The following is a 6057-nucleotide window of genomic DNA, read 5'->3' on the forward strand; positions in this document are numbered from 1 at the left end:
ATTATCCTCCTGACCATAGCCTTTCCACTTAACCAGATACTGAAGTTTCCGTCTGGAAACACGGGAGTCCAAGATCTTTTCCACCACATACTCCAACTCACCCTCAACCAGCACAGGAGCAGGAGGATCAGCAGACGGAACAACCGGCACCTCATACCTCCGCAACAATGACCGATGAAAAACATTATGAATAGTAAAAGATGCTGGGAGGTCCAAACGAAAGGACACAGGATTGAGAACCTCCAGAATCCTATAAGGGCCGATAAACCGAGGCTTAAACTTAGGAGACGAGACCTTCATAGGAACAAATCGAGAAGACAACCAAACCAGGTCCCCAACACAAAGACGAGGACCGACACGCCGATGACGATTAGTGAACTGTTGAGTCTTCTCCTGGGACAACTTCAGATTGTCCACAACCTGTCCCCAAATCTGATGCATTCTATCAACCACAGCATCTACTCCAGGACAATCCGAAGACTCCAATTGACCGGACGAAAAGCGAGGCTGAAACCCTGAATTACAAAAAAATGGAGAAACCAAAGTGGCAGAACTGGCCCGATTGTTAAGGGCAAACTCTGCCAACGGCAAAAAATCAAGCCAATCGTCCTGATCAGCGGACACAAAACACCTCAAGTAAGTCTCCAAGGTCTGATTAGTACGCTCAGTCTGGCCATTAGTCTGAGGATGGAATGCAGACGAAAAAGACAAGTCGATGCCCATCCTGGCACAGAACGCCCGCCAAAATCTAGACACAAACTGAGTACCCCTGTCAGACACTATATTCTCAGGAATACCATGCAAACGCACAACATTCTGAAAAAATAGAGGGACCAGCTCAGAGGAGGAGGGCAATTTGGGCAAAGGTACCAAGTGAACCATCTTGGAAAAACGGTCACACACCACCCAGATGACGGACATCCTACGAGAAACAGGAAGGTCAGAAATAAAGTCCATAGAGATGTGCGTCCAAGGCCTCTTAGGAATAGGCAAGGGCAACAACAACCCGCTGGCCCGGGAACAGCAGGGCTTAGCCCGAGCACAAACATCACAAGACTGCACAAAAATACGTACATCTCGAGACAAGGAAGGCCACCAGAAGGACCTAGACACCAGATCCCTGGTGCCAAAAATTCCAGGATGACCTGCCAACGCGGAAGAGTGAACCTCCGAAATAACTCTACTGGTCCAGTCATCAGGGACAAACAATCTACCAGGCGGACAGCGATCAGGCCTATCCACCTGAAACTCCTGCAAAGAGCGCCGCAGGTCTGGGGAGACAGCTGACAATATCACCCCATCCTTCAGGATGCCAGTAGGTTCGGAATCACCAGGCGAGTCAGGCTCAAAACTCCTAGAGAGGGCATCCGCCCTCACATTCTTAGACCCAGGCAGATATGAAACCACAAAGTTAAATCGAGAGAAAAACAACGACCAGCGCGCCTGTCTAGGATTCAGACGCCTGGCTGACTCAAGATAAATTAGATTTTTGTGGTCAGTCAAGACCACCACCTGGTGTCTAGCACCCTCAAGCCAATGACGCCACTCCTCAAATGCCCACTTCATGGCCAAGAGCTCCCGATTTCCAACATCATAATTTCGCTCAGCGGGCGAAAACTTTCGAGAGAAAAACGCACATGGTCTCATCACTGAGCAGTCAGGACCTTTCTGCGACAAAACTGCACCTGCTCCGATCTCGGAAGCATCTACTTCAACCTGGAACGGGAGCGAAACATCAGGCTGGCGCAACACAGGAGCAGAAGAAAAGCGGCGCTTAAGCTCCCGAAAGGCCTCCACAGCCGCAGAGGACCAATTAGCAACATCAGCACCCTTCTTGGTCAAATCAGTCAAAGGTTTAGCAATGGCAGAAAAACCCGCTATGAATCGGCGATAGAAATTAGCAAATCCCAAGAATTTCTGAAGACTCTTTAGAGAAGTAGGTTGTACCCAATCACAAATAGCCTGAACCTTAACAGGGTCCATCTCCATAGATGAAGGGGAAAAAATATATCCCAAAAAGGAAATTCTCTGAACCCCAAAAATACACTTTGAGCCCTTCACAAATAGAGAATTAGCTCGTAAAACCTGAAAAACTCTCCTGACCTGTTGAACATGAGATTCCCAGTCCTCCGAAAAAATCTAAATATCATCCAAATACACAATCGTGCATAAAGGACTGAAAAACGGAAGGGGCATTCGCGAGACCGAAAGGCATTACCAAATACTCAAAATGGCCTTCAGGCGTATTAAATGCGGTCTTCCACTCATCCCCCTGCTTAATCCGCACCAAATTATACGCACCACGTAGATCGATCTTAGTGAACCACTTCGCCCCCTTTATGCGAGCAAAAAGATCAGTCAGTAAAGGTAACGGATACTGGTATTTAACTGTAATCTTATTCAGAAGTCGATAGTCGATACAAGGTCTCAATGAACCATCCTTTTTACCCACAAAGAAAAACCCTGCCCCCAGTGGAGACAAAGAGGGGCGAATATGACCCTTTTCCAAAGATTCTCTGATATACTCCCGCATAGCAGTATGTTCAGGTACAGACAAATTAAACAAGCGACCCTTAGGAAATTTACTACCGGGAATCAACTCAATAGCGCAGTCACACTCTCTGTGAGGAGGGAGAGAATCAGTTTTAGGCTCCTGAAAGACATCATAAAAATCTGACAGAAATGCTGGGATCTCAGAGGGAGTAGATGAAGAAATGGGAACCAAAGGTGCATCCCCATGAATCCCCTGACATCCCCAGCTCAGCACAGACATTGATCTCCAGTCCAAGACTGGATTATGAATTTGTAACCATGGTAATCCAAGTACTAATACGTCATGTAGATTATATAACACAAGGAAACGAATAATCTCCTGATGGTCTGGGGTAAGATGCATAGTCACTTGTGTCCAATATTGTGGTTTATTGCTAGCCAAAGGTGTAGAATCAATACCCTTTAAGGGAATAGAAACCTCCAGAGGCTCCAAATCAAACCCACAACGCTTGGCAAAGGACCAATCCATGAGACTCAGAGCGGCGCCAGAATCCACATAAGCATCCACAGTAACAGATGATAAAGTACAAATCAATGTCACGGACAAAAGAAATTTAGACTGCAAGGTACCCATAGAAAAAGATTTATCAACCTTTTTATCAACCTTCTTTATGCGTTTAGAGCATGCTGATATAACATGAGCTGGATCTCCACAATAGAAGCACAACCCATTTTTGCGCCTGTAATTCTGTCGTTCGCCTCTAGACAATACACTATCGCATTGCATATGCTCTGGTGCCTTTTCAGAGGTCACCGCCAAATGATGCACAGGTTTTTGCTCAGAAGATACCGCCATATGGTGCACAGGTTTTTGCTCAGAAGATACCGCCATATGGTGCACAGGTTTTTGCTCAAAAGATACCGCCATATGGTGCACAGATTTTTGCTCAGAAGATACCGCCATATGGTGCACAGATTTGCGCTCCCGTAAACGCCGATCAATCTGGATAGCCAATTTCATGGCATCATTCAGACCTGTAGGCACAGGGAACCCCACCATGACATCCTTCACGGCATCAGAGAGACCTTCTCTGAAATTAGCTGCTAGAGCGCACTCATTCCATTTAGTAAGCACCGACCATTTACGAAATTTTTGGCAGTATATCTCAGCTTCATCTTGCCCTTGAGAAAGAGCTATCAAGGCTTTCTCAGCCAAAATCTCTAAATTAGGTTCTTCATAAAGCAACCCCAAAGCCAGAAAAAACGCATCTACATTTAATAACGCAGGATCCCCTGGCGACAATGCAAATGCCCAACTTTGTGGGTCACCCCGCAATAGAGAAATAACAATTTTAACCTGTTGCGCAGGATCACCAGCAGAGTGAGATTTCAGAGACAAAAACAATTTACAATTCTCTCTGAAATTCAAAAAACGGGATCTGTCTCCGGTAAAAAATTCAGGCATAGGGATCTTAGGTTCAGACATTGGAGCACGTATAACAAAATCTTGTAAGTTCTGGACCTTTGTAGCCAGGTTATTCAGACCTGCAACCAAACTCTGTGGATCCATGATTCAAACAGGTGTAACCAAAGCCATTCAGAGATTAAGAGGAGAGGGAGAAAAAAAAAAAAAAGGCTGAAGACTGCAGTTTAAGCAAGGAGTACAAATAAGCACTAAGGTGCACTTTCCAAACACAGAAGAAAAAAAAAACCTTTTCATATCCTTTCCTGCTTTAGTGCATAGTTTTAACACATGTCGGCCGGCTAAAAGCCCCCCACAGATATTGACGGTGAGTCAAGAGGAAAAGACATACGTAGGATGAACAGCAGATTTAGCACAGTGAGGTCCGCTTACTAGATAGCAGAAGTACAGGAAAGAGTCACTTCACGGTCAACTTCAAAACACTACTCAAAAACACCATCCTGAAATTACTTTAAAACTCCAGTGACAACTCATGCCACTGGAGTGGCAATTCCAGTCCACGAGAGCTTCCAGCTACAGAGAGTCACATTGCAAATAGCTGGACAAAAATAGAATAAACTAGAAACAAAATTCAACTTAGCTGAACAGGATCTTGAGGCAGGAGAATGCAACAGAATGCTACTGATACATTGTTGGCCGGCATCAGACCAGCAGCCAAGCAGCCTTAAATAGGAAACTCCCCTAATGGGTGTCAACAGGTGATCAAGGATAGAAGAAGGCAAATAAGTGGCACTACCATAAAACACCACCGGGGGAGCCCACAAACAGAATTCACAACAGAGACGGCCGTGCACAGCTCCAAAACGGCTCCCGGGCCCCAGCGCCGACGTGTGCACCGCAGTGCACAGTATTTTTGTGCACGATGGGGCCCGATCAGTAGAAGCATAACAGTGGGGCCCCGGATCTGCGGGCCCCTCTGTGTACTGCTGCTGACCGGGCCCCATACAGCAGTAACGGCTGTAATGCCCTGATGGCGGCCCTGCTCATGCTTCGCACTGACGAGGGCCAACAGCCCGAAACACCGTGTCTGGGAATTGAGATACTGATTTGGCTTTTATCCTAATTCGCAGACACGGTGTTTCGGGCTGTTGGCCCTCGTCAGTGCGAAGCATGAGAACTGATCATTAAAAACGTCAGCTCGGCACGCAAAAAATAAGCCCTCACTCGACCCCAGATCACAAAAAATGGAGACGCTACGAGTATCAGAAAATGACTTTTTTTTTTTTTTTTTTTTTTTTTTTCAGCAAAGTTTGGAATTTTTTTTCACCATGTAGATAAAAAATAACCTAGACATGTTTAGTGTCTATGAACTCGTAATGACCTGGAAAATCATAGTGGCAGGTCAGTTTTAGCATTTATTGAACCTAGCAAAAAAGCCAAACAAAAAACAAGTGTGGGATTGCACTTTTTTGCAATTTCACCACACTTGGAATTTTTTTCCCATTTTCTAGTACAAGACATGGTAAAACCAATGATGACTTTCAAAAGTACAACAACAAAAAAAGTCCCGCAAAAAACAAGCCCTCACATGGCCATATTGATGGAAAAGTAAAGTTATGGCTCTGGGAAGGAGGGGAGCGAAAAACGAAAACACAAAAACGAAAAAGGGCCGCGGCATGAAGGGGTTAAAGATTTATATAACCGTATTTTACAAGGAGAATCTATGTCAGAAGTCATGAATACGGCTTACATAAAACTTCTCCCAAAGGGAGGGAAAGACTTAGAGGACCCCTCCTCGGGTTATAGACCGATATCATTGATAAATCAAGATGTCAAAACTCCTCTCAAAAATTATGGCAGATAGGTTGGCTAAAATACTGCCGAGATTAATATCGAAACATCAAACAGGCTTTGTAAAGGGAAGGTCAGCCGTTACTAATATAAGAAAAACCATGCTATTATTAGACATGGTTAGGAATAAACATCTGGAAAAGGGGGAGGATCCAGCCATGGTCACATTAGATGCAGAAAAAGCATTTGATAATGTGAGGTGGCCATGGCTGGGTCAAGTACTAGACAAAATAAATCTAGTAGGCCCTTTTAGGCAATTTCTGGAAGTATTGTACCATAACCCCAAGGCA

The 6057-nt window shown here is 45.0% G+C and overlaps 1 protein-coding gene across 1 annotated transcript in view; it reads left to right on the forward strand.

Annotated features, from left to right (window-relative positions):
• Positions 1 to 6057, forward strand: part of LOC143766432 (uncharacterized) — an 805019-nt gene that overhangs the window by 445094 nt on the left and 353868 nt on the right. The gene's annotated exons all lie outside the window — the stretch shown is intronic.

This window comes from Ranitomeya variabilis, chromosome 4 (genome assembly GCF_051348905.1).
Source record: "Ranitomeya variabilis isolate aRanVar5 chromosome 4, aRanVar5.hap1, whole genome shotgun sequence".
In the NCBI taxonomy this organism is placed as follows: Eukaryota; Metazoa; Chordata; class Amphibia; order Anura; family Dendrobatidae; genus Ranitomeya; species Ranitomeya variabilis.